An 18,650-nucleotide genomic window follows, 5' to 3' on the forward strand; every position below is an offset into this window, starting at 1 on the left:
TACTATAGCGCATTATATGTTACTTTACTTTGTATATAGCAAGCAGTGAACTTTACATTTGTATAAAACTAAATTAATCTTTGAATGCAAAATTATTTTTGAGAAGCTTCACTCATTCTTCATATTGTGAATGAAATCTTGCAAGAATAGTCATGCTAACTGGCCTTCAACTGTGCAATTTCGAGTACAAAGAAAGGATTGTGATTTAGAAAAATGATGGAAAATAAATGATTTTAAAAAATAAATCATTTTGGTAACTTTCTCAAACTTGTCAAACGAGATAATATATAGGAATGTTGCTGATACTTAGTTTATCATATAAAATTAGTTGTTGCATATAAACAACCGTGCGTACCTCAAATAAACCTATATAACACTCAGTAGAAAATCAATCCAAAGTATATGACAGCAGTAAATACTTACCAATTCTCACAACAATTTAAAAGATTTACTCTTCTCCCTAAGACACAGTTTTAAATATTAAAACACTTAGCAACAACACTGTATTTCAGAAACTTTAGTACGTCTCCAATTTTTTCAAAGTAGCTATAGAGATATTATTCATTTATCCAAAACTGCAGATCTCCAATTCAAAGTATCTGGATATCATTGGCACTGGTCGGTTGAGCCGAGGCCATGTAACCTCCAACACCAATCTTGCTCTGCACTTCTAATATATGTACAGTTTGGAATGACGATAACCATTTGTTGAGAATTTGTTCCCTCAAGATTTTGTTGCTCAACCTTGTGTCCAAGTTAAAAACTTCAAAATCGGCCTCTAACCCAACAATGAGAAGGACGACTCTAATTTTTTTTTGCGTCTCGATAGAATAGAGAAAATAACTCGATATAAACGAGACAAACATAATTTTTTAAAGCAAAAGCAGTTTTAAACAAAAGAGTCTTAAAAGGAAAAAGTTATATACGATAACTAAATAAAAAATAGTTACTAAAGCCTCACAAAGTTACTTGTCGTATCTCAAAAAGTTATTCACAATACATAATAACTGGACTTGTATATAAATAGGAAAGACGTAAAGTTGAGACTTAAGCACGTCAATAACATCATCTCCTCACTTTTCTTATCAAGCCATTCAAGAATATAAGAAAATGAATGGCTAAGGATCAGAATTCAGTAACAACAACCATATTCATGAAAAAGGAAAAATATGTAAAAAAAAAACCTACAAATTAAAACTGCCAAGAATAAACTTCATATTGACAGCGTGAAAACTAATATTTGTTATTGCCTCTGCACAAACTCTTTTCCAAAACTGTTTTCCAATAGCAACAATAACAGAATCATTCTAAGAAAAAAAAGGATCTCGAAAGAGAGTTGATAATAGAAGAAATTATGAAAAAAAGAGTGTAAGTGAAAAATTGATCTTGTACGTCTAAAATGTAAGGTAAGTGATACGAATGTAGAAATGTAATGAATAAACTCCATAATATTCACAGTACACATGCGAAAAGCAAGTAAAGAATGAAAGAATCTAATAATTCTGAATATTAACCTGGTTGTGAAACGTAAAAAACTAATGAGTTTCATCATGAGGTGCATCTTTCTCAAATACAACTTTGTGCATCTGAATGTCCCTGAGACGGTGCAAATATATTACTTAAAAAATGGACAAAATTTTGATAAAATAACGAAATAGATGCCAGAATATATGCAAAGATAAATCTTTAAAGACACTTAGTGCATCTAAATGTCCTTGGAACAGAAAAAAGAAGCACCCCATTTTGAACAAAACTTTAATAAAATAACAAAATAAATGTCAGAACATATGCAAATTTAAAGATCAAGAGGTAAATGTTATAACATGATAAAAGGCTTAATTTCTAGTTACTCTCTTTGCAATGCGTTCCAATCACAGAAGGCATTTGATCGGTCAACTCAGGCACAAATGATGCAGACCTAAAATAAATGTGGAAAATAATATACTGAAAAAGATTATGTTTCCCTGATAACAATCCTAGATGATTTGTTAACATATATATGAAGTGCTGGTTCAAATGATTCCTATTACCAAAACAGAATATTATCAAGACATGAAACTTGGTTCAAGGTTATAATACAGTTAGCAGCATGGACTGAAAACAACCATAAGCCACTCTTATGGGTTTTGGTTCCCTTTTGTCTCTGAGTGCTAAAAGGGATGGAGAGTAAAAAAGAAGACCCTTACATATTGGCTCAGAAACTATAAAATATCGCGTAGAAAAATGACTAAATTAACACATGTTGATAACATCTACCATGTCATGTAATTTTTTTTGTTATTTATTTGAAAAGAAGGACACTATAAATTTATAATATGGGTTTGATCCATTAAACAAAAATTGTTGGTACATTCATTTGAGAACAGATTTGTACGGTTACCCTTTTTAGCATTATTTCTGTGATGGTCCGAAAGAGAAAAAATAAAATTATTATTCATTATCATGTTAGTGGTCCAATAAATATAAAAGCCGGATATATTTTTTTTTTATCCTTAATTGCCTTCAACAATTTTGGTCATCTTGAAGAAAATGATTATATTTAAATAATTGATGCTAATTATTCTTTTTTATCAATTGACATTCTGAAAAACCTATATGCGGAATAGAGAAGATCCTAAAATACCACAAGCTAGAAATTAATAATGCCGGCGAGCAATCCAAAAGCATATCACTCATTGCATGTAGTTTGGAAAAACCAAATTTTCATTCGATCATTCTAAGCTCAACATTTTCCTATTCTTTATGTTGCTCTAGTTCTAAACACCAAGACTTCATGTTTAATCCTACCTTACCCAAAAGAAGAAAAAAAACATTTAATGTTTAATCCAAGCTCTAGTTCTAAACACCAAGACTTCATGTTTAATCCTACCTTACCCAAAAGAAGAAAAAAAACATTTAATGTTTAATCCAAGCTAAACAAATAAAGTTATTTGGAAGGTAAACATGTCAAATTACAACACCAAGAAGCACAATCTAACAACTAAATTTTACATTCACAACCTATTCAAAATAAAGCAGTATATAATGACAATGAGAGGAACTTACTTGAAATGCTTCCGAGACCACCTAACATATCTTGGTGAGTCTCTTATAGCCACTTATTCATTCATCCTTGTACCTCGCAAACCAGCCATGTGCAATCCCAAAAAAATCTTCACAGATGCATATTTACAACTGCTATGAGGTTTGACTAGTTGGTTTATATAGTAACATCTTATTAGTTTAATATTTTCTTTTAAATAAAACTACTTGGAGTATTACAATGCCAATTTTCCTTCTACTTGTTTAAATTTGCAACTTACTTGGACATCACAGAACGACTCCAAAGACCACACATTTACTATCACATTCATATTCACACACAACTATTGCAAAAAACACATGAACGCGCACTTTTTCTTCATAAGGAGACACACTAAAATTGTAAATTTCTCTGCACATACACAATTCAATGTAGACCATTGCCTATTCGGTGATTTTTGTAACGACTCAACCGGTCGTTATGAGCATTTGCACTTCGCTCGGTAGTTTACGGGCATGGGTAGCTCTGTATGATGTATTATGACTTATGTGAATCGTCTGTTTTGGTTTTCAGGTTATTCGGAATCAAATTGGAAGAATAAATTTCATTATTGAAGCTTTAAATTGTGAGAGTTGATCAAGTTTGACTTTTTGTGAATTTGAACCCGGAACGGAGTTTTGATGGTTCCGGTAGGTCCGTATGGTAATTTTGGACCCGGGAGTATGACCGGATTTGCATTTGGATGTTTCTAGAAGGTTTCAGCACAAATTGGCGAAAATTGGAAATTTGAAGGTTTGGAAAGTTCAAAAGTTTGACCGAGAGTTGACTTTGTGGATATCGTGATCGGATTATGGTTCCGAGAGTTAGAATAGTTTCGTTATGTCATTTGGGACTTGTGTGCAAAATTTGAGGTCAATCGGACGTGATTTGATAGGTTTTAGCATCGGTTGTGAAAGTTTGAAGTTTCAAGTTCATTGATTTCGAATTGAGGTGTGATTCGTCATTTCGATATTGTTATGTGTATTTTGAGGCATCGAGTAGGTTCGTGTTATGATATGGGACTTGTTGGTATGATTGGACAGGGTCCCGAGGGGCTCGGGCGTGTTTCGGATTGATTTCGGGCTACTATCCTTCATTTTGGCACTAATGTGTTCTGCTGGTTTCTGGTGTCTCAGCCCTTCATCGCGTTCGCGTGGCAAGTATCGCGAACGCGTAGTGTATTTTGATGGCAGTGGCATTTCTTCATTGCGTTCGCGAATATTGGTCCGCGATCGCGTAGAGGTGGGGCAAGTCTTCTTCGCGTTCGCGTATGAGGGATTGCGTTCGCGTAGGGTTGAGATGGGAGCTGGAGTTGGAGGCCTTTCTTCATCGCGTTCGTGTAGTTGGAACCGTGCTCGCATAGTTTTGTCCCCGGTGTATATCGCATTCGCGAGGCTTGTGCAGCGAATGCGTAGAGTATTTTTGGGTGACTGATATTTTGTTCATCGCGAACGCGATGGTTTTCCTGCGTTCGCGAAAGAGGATGTCTGGGCAGTGTATATAGTACTCTATTTCGAAGGTTTCAAATATTTTTTGCTTTTTTGGAGCTATGGATCTCGGATTGAGGCGATTCTTGAAACAAATTTCACCATATGAATTGATGCCAGTGTTTTCTACTCAGTTTTGGTTACATTTCATGAATCTATCTTCGATTCTAGCTTTTGGTTGATGATTTTCAAAGAGGAAATTAGGGGTTTTGGCCTAATGTTTCATAAAGTGATTTTTTTAGATTTGAACATCGATTTGGAATCAGATTTTAGTGAAACTAGTATTGTTGGACTCGTAGTTGAATGGGTTGTTGGATTGGATAAATTTTGTCAGGTTCCGAGGTGCGGGCCCGGATTGGGCTTTTGGCCGATTTTGGGCTTTTGATTTAAGATTTAATCTTTTTTGATCGGGATTGGTTCCTTTAGTATTGTTTGATGTACTTGAGTTGTTTTTGGTTAGTTTCGAGCCGTTCGGAGGTCAGAACTCGCGGGATGGCATTTTTAGAGCATCGCTTGGCTTGCTTGGTATTTGAAATTGTCTTGTTCGAGGTAAGTAACACTTCTAAACTTTGTGCTGAGGGTATGAAACCCCGAATTACGTGTAAAATATGATTGGTGTTGAGGTGGCGCACATACTAGGTAATGGGCGTGTAGGCGTGCACCGTGTAAGTTATAATTCCGTTATTTCTGTGGTACTGTGTAGCTACCTGATCATATTTGTAACCATGAAATCTACGAACTAGAGCTATTGAGCTGTGATTCATGTTAAAACCCATGTCTAGGCTACGTGCTTACTTTGTTGGGATCCATTGAGGTTGTTACTGCTGTTGAGTTATTTTCTTACATTTCAATTTCATACTCAGTCATGTTCATTCATTTCATATCATACCCCATTCTCTGTAGCTATATATTGATACATCACATCATTATTTTGGGACTGATATTTCCCGACATTGAGAGCCTGAGAGGCTGGAGAGGTTAATGACTGAGTGAGGCCGAGGGCCTGATTGTGAGAATATTTATGGGATCGGCTTGCACGCCGCAGCATATTTCATTGATTTTATGCCATGATTGGATTGATATAGCGCTTGGGCTGAAGGAGCCCCTCCGGAGCATGTACACACCCCCAGTGAGCGCAAGTACCTACTGAGTATGAGTGTCGAGTGCCGAGTGATTGGGAGGACTGAATGACTGTGAGGACTGAGTGATTGGAAGGACTGAGTGACTATGAGGACTGAGTGAATTGGTACTCTGAGAGTATGCATATGGTCTTTATCACTGATTTGCATCGTATTTGGCATGCACACTTGACATACAGGCATAGAGATGTATTTTTCCTCATGTTGTATAGTATCGCATCATTTATGACTTCTCATACATTTTGACATATGGGCATAAAGAGACATCTTACCGTTGCAATCTGAAAGGAAAATGAAAAATCTTATTGATTGTTGAAAGGATTTTTGGGAAAAAGACAGTTTTCAAACTTACTCATATTTTTGGTAATTTCGGTAAAAGATTTGAATTTTCACTGAGATGCTTGAAAAGCATGCCTATTTTCTGGAACTGTGAACGAGAAGAGCATTTTATTTCTGAGATACTCTTTTTATTACTTGTACTATGCTGTTATGAATTGTTGTGGGATATTGGTATTGGACCCGACCTTTATTATAGCTCGTCACTACTTTCAACCTAAAAAAGTTTGTTATTTATTGAGTATATGGGGTCGGTTGTACTCATACTATACTTCTGCACCTTGCATGCAGATATTGACTGCTGACGTTGTTGTGATCGACGGGAGCCGGAATTGAAGATGTACCTGCATTCCGGTTGTAGCTGCCTCTTATTCATGGTAGCCTTAGATCTATAAAACTTTGTTTATGTACTATTCAAACATATGATGTATTTACTTCATTTCAGCTTTGTAAACTCTATTCTTAGAAGCTCGTGATTTGTACTACCAGTCTTTGGAAAATGTATAGGATTTAGATATTTTCTTTTACTTAAGTCTTATTAAATTTTATTGGAATTGGATAGTTGTTTATTGGCTTACCTAACAGGTTGAGTTATGTGCCATCACGACTAGTTGAATTTTGGGTCGTGACAATTTCATACTCATCAACCTCTTTCTCACCTATTTTCACGGTTGTGCAATGACATCTTTCGGCCGAACAATCTTATTTACCATAGCACTATCATGCCACTTCATAATTTAGCGATTCAATCCATCTTTTTTTTTTTTTCGCATATCAAATATCAATCACGATTTGAAATGAAGCCATCTTATATTATTTGTTTTCCTCTGCTTGTACAATATTGGTCTTTTTTGAGTTTGTAGGATATGAAGTCGAGTATGAATTTAAAGGATGTTCCTTATTTAAACTTATAGTGTCAGTCATTATTGGGATTGTATGAAATACTTTCTTTTGTCCTCACTCGCATTTAGATCAATCTTATGCATCTTAAGGAATGTTCTATTTCCAGAACCGAACCAACTATTAAAATATAGAGAGAGTTTTATGTTTCAAACTTTTATGAATAAAAACTCAAGCGTCATGTTTGAAATCCTATTTCACAAATCTTTAGAGTAGTACTTGCCAATTTCACGTATAAATACTTGTATTGTATAACGGAAAGCATAGATTTGAAGAATTTTATAGAACACAGTTAAAAATCTGTTGATTCTAAAGAATCTCTTTTTGTTTCTTACCTTGTTACCATGACATTCACATGAGTCTATTCTTACATTTACAATGATACTGCATCGCTCCTATATTAATTTAAGAAGTAGAACTTGCCAATTCATAAAAATACATATTCATTTTTGTTATTCCCATATATGGATAAATCAATATACGACAAATATATTAGAAATTCGAAAGTGTACAATAAAGGTAAAACTATTTCTCATTTTTTTTACTTTGAGGTAAAGTTTGGTGAATGATTAAGACAAGTAAGATACGAGGAGGAGGACGGAACTACATTATTTCAAACACATTTGGCTGACTTCTGTAAATTTTCCTGTATACATGTGAATTCCATAGATCACTTGACACTCTTTATATTTTAAACCCACGCTGCAGAAGGTACACTTATGTACAAAAGAAATACATAAACAACATTAGAAAATAATTCACACATTAAATTATTCCAACCCACACTAAAAATGGTAAACTTGTAATCATTTTTTTAAGGTAAGATGAAGAGAATAAGGATTGTACCAAGTGAAATAGGCGGGAGGGTTACCAATGATGGAGCAAGAACTGACATCTCTTGTTATAGGAGTTGGAGAAGAAGTGGAAGTAGAAGTAGAAGAATGGAGAGTTAAACGAACTTGACTGAATCGCTGTCAATAATGGGAACTTCCATACTTCCTAAACGTGACCTACTTCCCATTGTTGTTGTGAAACATGTTTTCTATTTGACAAACTTAAGATTTTCGTGCCTACAACCACCAATTGAGTCGTCTTCTTTCGCAATCTTTCATTAGCATTGTTTTCGATCTGGTCATCATTTGTACAAATCTACTACAATTCATATCAATGAAAATTGCAGAACAATCTATGGTTCTACGATCTGGTTGTCATTTGATGAAATTAGATGAGATTTAAACTTTTCGTAAGAAGAGAAGAGAAACTGATCTCTGCAGTAGTTTTCGCTGTGCAATCTGTCACGACCCAATTTCCTTTATAGGTCGTGATGGCGCGCCCAAAGTCACCGCTAGGCAATCCAACGGTGATCTAATTCATGTTATTTCTCTTCCAGCGGTGATCTAATTCATGTTATTTCTGTTTCTAATAAGTTTTCAAGTAATTAAATTCTATTTATTAAGAAATTAAGGAGTAGAAAATTTAATAAATAAAATGAAGACAACTGAGTGGCAATCATAGTGATATAAATACTCCAAAACCGTAAGGTCTACTAGTGGATGTGCCAAGACCTGGTGTCACAAGTATGAACAACTAGTAGAATATGTAAAACTCTAACAACTGTCTGAAATAAAGTAGATAGAAAAATAGATAAAAAAGAGAGACTATAGGTGCTGTGGAACGGCTCAGAAAGCAGCTCACCACTAGGCCTCAGGGTAACGGGGGTGCGCGCCGGTAAGACTGCCAGATGCACCTTCCTCGGATCCTACACGGTTAGTGCAGAAGTGTAGCGTGAGTACATAAACAACATGTACCCAATAAGTATGTAGTTTAACCTCGAAGAAGTAGTGACGAGGGGTCGACATCGACACTTACTATGGGCTAAAAATAAAAATACAGAAATTCTAAATGAGCATAGTTTATGTAAATAAAAATAGTATCTCAATAACAAGCATGAAATAAATAATTCTTTCACAAATGGTAAATCCCCAGTCAGTTTCTGTCATATGTATATATATATATACATATATATATATATATATATATATATATATATATATATAACCACTCAGGCCATAAAATAATATCAAATATAATTAAGCTCCGAGTATTATCACGCATGATTATACCGAGATCGTACGGCCTGATCCAGAATAATGTGTACACTGCCGAGGGTCGTGCGGCACGAACCATAGATGCATCTATCTATTGCCGAGGCGTTCGGCCCGCTCCACAAGAAGAGAGGATACTTTATGAACAATCGATTTATAAGCTAATACAATCAAGGAAACACAATTTTTATTAACAATCAAGTAACCCGCCAAAACTCAAGTAAGTAAAATTCGGTCTTTTACAATTCCTTTATCAAGTTCTAATCTAATTTAGGACTTAAATTAACAGGTAGGATGCAAACACTATAAATATTTCATGATTTGGGTCCTAAACTACCCAGACATAAGCATAATTAGTAGCTTCGCACGGACTCTCATCACCTCGTGTGTACGTAGCTCCCAGAATTAGAAGCAAATAGTAATTTAAATCACCTATGGGGTAAATTCACTCTTACAAGGATAGACAAGAGACTTACCTTGTCTCGAAGCTCACTTTCCGGCTCCAAATACACTTTAAAGCCTCAACTCGGTGCCGAACAACCGAAACTAGTCAAATGTTATATAAAATAATCAATACATGTTCGAAAGTTCATAATCTAACTATTAGAGTAGTTACCCAACCCCTATTGGAAGATTCCTAAAATTCACCCCCGGACCTACGTGTCCGGATTCCGGAAATTTTCGAAGATAATTGTTACCCATAACCTTACAAACTCAAATATATCATTTTCATCTCATTCCATAATCATTTTTCGTGGTTAAATCCCATTTATATCAAAACCTGATTTTTCATCTAAACCCAAAATTCTCACAATTTACATGTTAAAATCTACCAATAATCTACGTATTTAACTTACATTGAGTAGGAGTTGCTTACCTTTAATAGCTAGGTGGAAATCTCTCTCTAGAAAGCTCCAAAATCACCCCAAGAAGTGAAATAAATGAACCAAAGATGGCCTAAGTCCGCAATAAATGGACCTCACTGCCTCCAGGACTTTCGCTTTTGCGGCCCCATGGCTGTATCTGCGGTTCCGCTTCTGCGGACACATCCTCGCAGATGCGGACCAGGCCCAAGTATGTTGTAACGACCCGACCAGTAGTTTTAAGCATATATGCCCCTTTCAACTATTTGATGTCTTGAATAACTTCATACGATGTATTATGACGTGTATGAATCGTCAGTTTTGTTTTAAGGTATTTCGGAAGAATGAATTCCATGTTAGAAACCTTAAGTTGAAAGAGTTGACCAAATTTGACTTTTTAGTATTCGATCTCGGATTGGAGTTTTGATAATTCTGTTAGGTCCGGATGGTGATTTTGGACGTAGGTGTATGACCGAAATTTAATTTGGATATTTCTAGAATATTTTGACGTCGTTTCTTCAGGCATAAATGGTACCATATTAAGCAAATGAGCTCCAAATTCAGTTTTGATTGAAGTATTAGATCTTATTGAAATTACGGAGCATAGCAAAAAAAAATCGTCGAATTCAGACATCGTATGAGAGAGTTATGCCAATTTCCGTGTCGGAAAAGATTGCTGTTTTTTTTTTGGGCAGAGGCAAGTCGCAGGTGTCAAATGCGACTTGCCTGGACAGATTCTAAAAATGGGGGTTTCGGCCTTTTTTAACAGATTTGGAGCTATGAAGCTCAGATTGAAGCAATCTTTAGGCGATTTTCACCATATAGATTGGGGTAAGTGATTCCAACTCGGTTTTGGTTAAAGTACACGAATCTATTGTTGTTTTAATCAACAAATTAGTGTTTTAGGTTGAAAATATCATAGACTTTAATTGAGAATTTGAAGGTCGAGTTTTGGTCGAGTTTGAGTAATTTTGGTATGGTTGGACTCATGGTTGAATGGAGGTTCATATTTTATAATTTTTGTCGAATTTTGAGACGTGGGCCCCACCGTTAGCTTTTGGTTGACTTTTCGAGCGGAGTTGAAATTTTTTATAAATTGTTAAATTGTAAGTATTAGAGTATATTTTGATTAATTTGCACGTTGTTTGACTAGTTTTGAATCGTTTGACTTGGAATTGAGGAGATAGGAAGGCATTTATAGGTTGATACGCGCGGAATGGAATTTCCGGAGTATTGTTTAGCTTGCTCGACATCGGATTCAACTTGTTCGAGATAAGTAACACTTCTAAACTCTAAGATGAAGGTATGAACCCTGATTATACGTGTTATGTGAATTATTTGGAGGTGACGCACATACTAGTTGATGGGCGTGTGGGCGTGCACCGTAGAAAAATTGAGACTCAGTTGATTTCGTAGAGCTGCATAGTCAATTAACTTGTATTTTTCCATGTATTTTTATATGTTAGAGAAATTGAGCTGTGACTCATGTTAAGAATCATGCTTAGGCAAATGTTGGTATTATTGGGACCCACTGAGGTCATTTCTGCTGTCGAATTATATGTTTAAATTGTAATTTCGTACTCAGTCATATACATTTATTGTATATCATATCCGAGTCTCTGCTGTTATTTATTGATACATCATATCATCATTTTGGGCTAGTTTCATGACAATGTAAGCCCGAGAAACTGGAGAGATTGATGACTGAGTGAGGCCGAGGGCCTGATTTTGAGATATTGATACTATAACACGTGAATTATCCGTGTAACACGTGAGTTGTCCGTGCGGATCCGGATATTGATACTATAGCGCGTGAGTTATCCGTGCGGATCCAGATAATGATATTATAGCATGTGAGTTATCCGTGCGGATCCAGATATTGATACTATAGCACGCGAGTTGTCCGTGCAGTACGTGAGTTGTCCGTGCAAATCCAGATATTGATACTATAGCGCATGAGCTGTCCGTGCGGATCCAGATATTGATACTATAGCACGTGCGTTGTCCGTGCAACACGTGAGTTGTCCATGCGGATTATAGCGCTTGGGCTGAAGGAGCCCCTCCAGAGTGTGCAAACCCCCCACAATGAGCGTAGTTGATTTTATATTTTTGGGATGGACTTCCCTGGGCATGGATCTTGCCTGAATCATTTATTATATTTGGGATGGAGTTCCCTGGGCTGGATTCGCCCTGTACAGTACTGAGTGACTGAATATCAGTTATTATGTATATATATGGGATGGATCTTCTCTTGGCTGGATTGGACATATACAGTACTGAGTGATTGAGTACTCTGAGAGTGTGAGTACATGAGTTCATCATTATGATGCATTGCATTAGACATGCATACTTGATATGTAGGCATAGAGAAGTATTTTTCCTCATGACATCTGATAATGAAATTTCTTATCTGTCGTTAAAGTTTTTGAGAAAAATCACAGGTCTTAGACTTACTCATATTTCGGTGACTTTCGGCAAAAGATTTGAGTTTTACTGTTATACTTGAAAAGAAAATATTTATTTTCCATAACTGTATACGAGCTGAGCATTTTATTATTGAGTTATTACTTGTACTGCTTTAAATTGTATTGTTATGGGATGTTATTGGTTATTGGTGTGGACTCTGACCTTGGTACAAGCTCGTCACTACTTTCAACCTAAGGTTAGGTTTGTTACTTATTGAATACATGTGGTCGGTTGTATTCATACTACACTTCTGCACCTTGCATGCAGATTTTTGATGTTGATGCTGTTGTACATGGTGGCAGCTAGCATTGAAGATGTACCTTCGATCCAGTCACAACTGCCTCTTGTTCTAGGCAGCTTTAGAATTTTTAAATCTATTTATGTATATTTCAAATAGATGACGTATTTTTATTTCACACCAGTTTTGTAAATTCTAATCTTAGAAGCTCATGATTTGTATTACCAGTCCTTGGGGAGTGTATTAGAGTCAGTTAAATATAAATTGAATCGGATATTTGTAAATTGGCTTACCTAACGGGTTGGATTAGGTGTCATCACGACTAGTTAGATTTTGGGTCGTGACGAGTTGGTATCAGAGCTCTAGGTTCATAAGTTCTACAAGTCATTAGCAAGTGTCTAGTAGAGTCTTTGTCCCGACCCAAAATCTCACATGTCGTAATGGTGCCTATCTTAATACTAGGCAAACCGACAATCTCAATAAACCACCATATCTTTTAAAATTTGAAAACATAATAATTAAATTCAGCGGAAGAAATCTCACAAATACAAATATAACACTCCCAAAACCCGTTGTCGCTGAGTACATGAGCATCTAATATGAATACAAAGTCTGACTGACAAAATCACTGTCTGAAAATATAGAACAGTACAATAATTAAACAGGAAGGGAATCAAGTTTACAAACATCAAGCAGCTACCTTGATAGTCCCCAACAGAATTAACTTTGAAATCTAGTAGCCGCCGTATCCAGTAGCACCCGGATCTGCACACGAGTTGCAGAGTGTAGTATGAGTACAACTAACTCAATAAGTAACAAGACTAACCTCTGGTCTGAAAGCAATGATGAGCTCTGCAGGTACAGTCCAGTATAAATAATGATACAGAAATGTAGGCATGCTTTCAAGTTCAACAGTTAAACTCAGTACAAGTGAAATAGATCAATACTGCATGATATGAGGAATACGACATCTCAATAGAAAGACCTCAAGTAAATACTGGTCACCAATTATTCGGTCACTCGATATTGTTTATGGCCAATCCAGCCCAGGGGTGTTTCAACCCGTATATATATATACACATCGACTGACAGTCAGTCACTTATTATCGTATAAGGCCAATCCAGCCCTGGGGTAATTTATCCCCAAATATAAATGATACGGACAAGATCCATGTCCAGGTAAATTCATTATAATATAAATAAGTAAGGCAAGTCCATGCCCTGGGAAATCCATCCCGAATATATATAATCAACTATGCTCACTGGGGGTGTGTACAGACTTCGGAGGGGCTCCTTCAGCCCAAGCGTGATATAAAGCCAATATGGCCTACTGTAGGCGGGCAGTCCCGATCCGTATAGTAATAAAGCCTATAAGACCTGCTACAGGCGGGCAGCCCCGATCCATAAAATAGTAAAGCCTATAAGGCCTGGTGCAGGCGGGCAGTCCCGATCCATAAAATAGTAAAGCCTATAAGGCCTGCTGCAGGCGGGCAACCCCGATCCATATAATAATAATGTATAAAGCCATTATGGCCTGCTGCGTCGTGCAGCTCAATCCCATAATTATCCTCACAATGGACAAATATTACTGAGTGTGAAATGTATATTTTTGAACAATTAATTCAACAGCAACACGACCCCATGGTTCCCAAAATATTGGCACATAGCCTAAATATGATCTTTAATAGGAGACTCAGCTCAATTTCTCTAACACGTGGAGAATGTTCAGATAATAACATGATTCATTAATCTTACAACTGTACAGGATTTATTCAAGATACAATTTATATGGTGCACGTCCACATGCTCGTCACCTATCGTGTGTGTGTCACCTCCAGACAATTTATATCATACCAAATTCGAGGATTCACACCCTTAGAACCAAGTTTAAAAGTGTTACTTACCTCAAACCGTTTAATTCTTTACTCTACTATGCCAATTGCCAGACGTCTCGAATCTAGCCACAATTAATTCGATTTAGTCAATAAAATTTATTGGAATTAATTCCATAAGAAAATACTAATTTTCCATAAAAATTTAAAATTTAGCTCAAAAATCGCCCGTGGGACCCACGTCTCGGAACCCGACCAAAGTTACAAAATCCGAACACCCATTCCGATACGAGTTCAACCACACCAATTTTATTAAATTTCGATAAAAACTCGACCTCCAAATCTTAAATTTTTATTTTTGAAAGATTTTGCAAAAAACTTAATTTTCTTCCATTTAAATCCGAAATAAATGATGAATATAACCATATAATCATGAAGTATAATCACTTTCGGGTATAAAACACTTACTCCAATCAATATGGTGAAAATCGCCTAAAGAATCGCTTAAATCCGAGCTCCATAGCTCCAAATGTGTTAAAATGGCCGAAATCTCAAAATATATCTTCTGTCCGGGCATTTACTCTTCGCGATCGCGAAGCACAAAATTTTTCAGCCCCAAAATTGCTCTTCACGATCACGGAAAACCAATCGCAATCGCGAAGAACAAATTCTCCCAACTCTTCCAGACAGCCTCTAGTATAATAGTCATAACCTTTTGTAAAAAAACTCCAAATTGCAAATGGTTTAACTTTCTGAGAACTAGACACCAAGGGCTATAACTTTCATTTGTTGCTCATCTCCCAATTCCTTATAGATTTAGAGATATAAGCTTCCAAAGTCAGTCCTATGCAATAAAGATTTCCAAACGTTTCCCAGACAGCCTATAGTGTATCTACCATAACCTTTTATACACAACTTTAAATTATAAATGGTTTACCTTTCTGAAAACTAGACATCAAGGGCTACAACTTTTATTTTTAGATCATCTCCAAATTCCTTATAGATTGCGAGATATAAGCTTCCAAAGTCAGCCGTGTGCAACAGAGATTTCCAAACTCTTCCAAGACAGCCTATAGTATATCCATTATAACGTTTTGTACACAACTCCAAATCATAAATGGTTTATCTTTCTGAAAACTAGACATCAAGGGCTACAACTTTTATTTTTGGATCATCTCCAAATTTCTTATAGACTGTGAGATAAAAGCTTACAAAATTGGGTTACTGCAACAGAGATTTGTTCTACGCAATCGTGAAAGAGCTTCCGCCATCGCGATTCACAAGGCCCCAAACTTTTGTTTTCTCTTCGCGAACGCGACCAAATGTTCGTGATCGCGATGCACACCTCTGTAGGCAGAAACCAGCAATTAAAAATGGCCTAGAAATGGTCTGAAATCACCCCGAAGCTCACCCAAGCCCCTCGGGACCTCAGCCAAATATACCAACAAGTCCTAAAACATCATACAAACTTAGTCGAAGCCTCGAATCACATCAAACAATGCTAAAACCATGAATCGCACCTCAATTCAAGCCTAATGAACTTTGAACTTTCAAATTCTATATCTTGTGCCGAAATATATCAAATCAATCCGGAATGGCTTTAAATTTTTTACACAAGTCATAAATGACATAACAAAGCTATTCCAATTTCCATAATATGATTCCGACCTCGATATCAAAAAGTCAACCCCCCGGTCAAACTTCCCAAAAATTCAACTTTCGGCATTTCAAGCCTAATTCCACTACGGACCTCTAAATAATTTTCCGGACACACTTCTAAGTCCAAAATCACCATACGGAGCTATTGGAATCATCATAATTAAATTCCGAGGTCATTTACACATAAGTCAATATCCGATCAACTTTTCCAACTTAAGTTTTTAATTATTAGACTAAGCATCTCATTTCACTCCGAAATCCTTCCGGACCCGAACCAAATAACCCGATAAGTCATAAATCAATGGTAAGGCATAAATTGAGCAGTAAATGGGAAAACGGGGTTATAATACTCTAGACGACTAGTCGGGTCGTTACAGTCTTGCGAATCTGTATGATGGCTTCCATACATATCTTCGAGAGGCTACATGGCATTTAGGATAAACTTCCCATCTTTCTTTCCTTATCATGCAGAATTGATTCACCTTAAACCATAACTCTTTGAATTCCCTCCATGCATTCGTATGTGCATGTGAGCGCTCGGTATCAACCGTGCATCGCCGGCTTGTGATTCGAGGGATGAGGTGTGAGATGTGATTTCTGTGTTTTGGTGATGGGCCAGTCTGGAGGAATTGAGGCTAGGGTTAGACCGCAGCTTAAGCTCGGTAGTTTCGGTTATGAGAACTTGTGCATTTGGACATATGCGTCCGATAGTGTCCCTATGAGTGGAATTTGTGCCTCGATGAGCGGTTGAATTGACTATGTGATGATTTTGATATGACTGCGAGATGTGTTCAAATGGCTTGAATGTGATGAAAAAATAGGCTATTAGGTGCTTGGGGTCTGTCTTGATTTGACGTATAGTATCGAGTATGAATATGTTAAAGGATCTTTCATGTTGTTAAATTGTGGGACAAATTAAATTCTCATATCTTGTTAATGAGTTTGGACTCAGAAAGATTATGTGATTGCGTAGTAATTGTGGCTGTGAAAGGGTATAAAAAGATGTCCATTTGAGGCTAAGTATGTGGTTTATCTCCTGTGGAGTAATCTACGTAGGTCTGCTCCTTATAATGCTGAGTGGAGAGTTTCTTTTCTACCAGCGGGGTGTGTGTTGAGATTTGAATTTGAATATGGTTGAGAAATTTGACTTGCCTGTCAAGAGAATGAATGCGAGCTTAGCGAATGATTGAGGTATTTTATAGTTGGTGTTGCATGAGCTTGAGAAGAATTTTCGTTGAACTGACTGCGCGATTATAACAATAGTAGAGTATGGGTATGGTGAGTTATCAGATGTTTTGATATATGGCTTTGAGCCAAGTGGGGGAGTTTACTATCTACGATTTGATTGCACAATTATGTGTTGTATTGGTTTTGGTATGAGGCATACTGGTGGATCAGTTATGACTTACAGAGGTTGAGATCAAGGAAGACTCGAGTACTGAAATTCCTGAATACGGGTTATACTGCGCTTTATGAGTATATGAAAATCATAGGATGAGTGAGTTGTTATTTGTGAATGATGTAGTACGCACGGAGTATGAATTTGATTGGTGGTGTTAAGGCAGGGTTACTTCTTTGGGTGTTGTTGTGCTAATAAGGCATGTGTCTTTCGGGCCATTTGGGAGGTGCAATTTAGATTTGAGTAAAGTGGGTGACTCCCGAGAAGGTTCTAATGGGTTCGAGATTTATATATAGCAATTGAGAATTTCTTCGGACTTGTGTGTGAAGAGAATCTGAGATTTGCATTTGATGGTGCCGGGACTTGCGGTAATTCTGTATGACTATGGATTCTATATTCCAGTATAAGAAAGGTAAAAATAATAATTTTAAATTCACATAAAGTATTTTCAGAGTGGGTGTTTCAGTTGTGGTATTTATGGGGGTAATTATGATATGGTGAGGCTTTACAGATATTTTGGTGGCAATATTCTTGGGTTTGGTGACCTGTGTGGCTTGGTCGAGTTAAAAGAATTCAGTTTTGATAGCTTGGTTATGTACAAATGGATTTCAAAGTGTTCTTGATGTTTTCTACCATGGTTTGAACCAGATATTTTCTATCGGCGTAGGGAACGTATTGTGTATTATGATTTCCTCCTGGAAGGAAGCAAGAGGAAGGTTTCTAAATGACCGGGTATGTAATTTGCTGGTTACCTAGAGTTGATTATGAGATTCTTGTGCTTGTCACATGATGGCATGATAGATATGGTGTGTTGTGCGGGATTAAGATTTACATGTAAAAGGTGGCAGTTCATTCCTGAAGGGAAGGTCACAAATTCTGAACATAATGGTCAGTTTCAGATATTTAGATGAATGTATAACTGCTCGGTAATCCCTGAGAAGGGTACGCATTTCAGAAGGCGCATTGTGTTTTGACTTACGGATGTTCATCGGTATTGCGGTACTCACCTGGTTGATAGACTGGTGATATTCAAATTATTACTATGTGGCACGGAAGAATTATGAAAGTAATCCTCGTGGGATGACCATGCATGAAAGATGTATTAGTCATTCGAGTGCTGGAGTTGGGATAAGTTATGGTGATCCATGTGTTCTATGAATTTGGA

This window comes from Nicotiana tomentosiformis, chromosome 7 (assembly GCF_000390325.3).
Source record: "Nicotiana tomentosiformis chromosome 7, ASM39032v3, whole genome shotgun sequence".
NCBI lineage: Eukaryota > Viridiplantae > Streptophyta > Magnoliopsida > Solanales > Solanaceae > Nicotiana > Nicotiana tomentosiformis.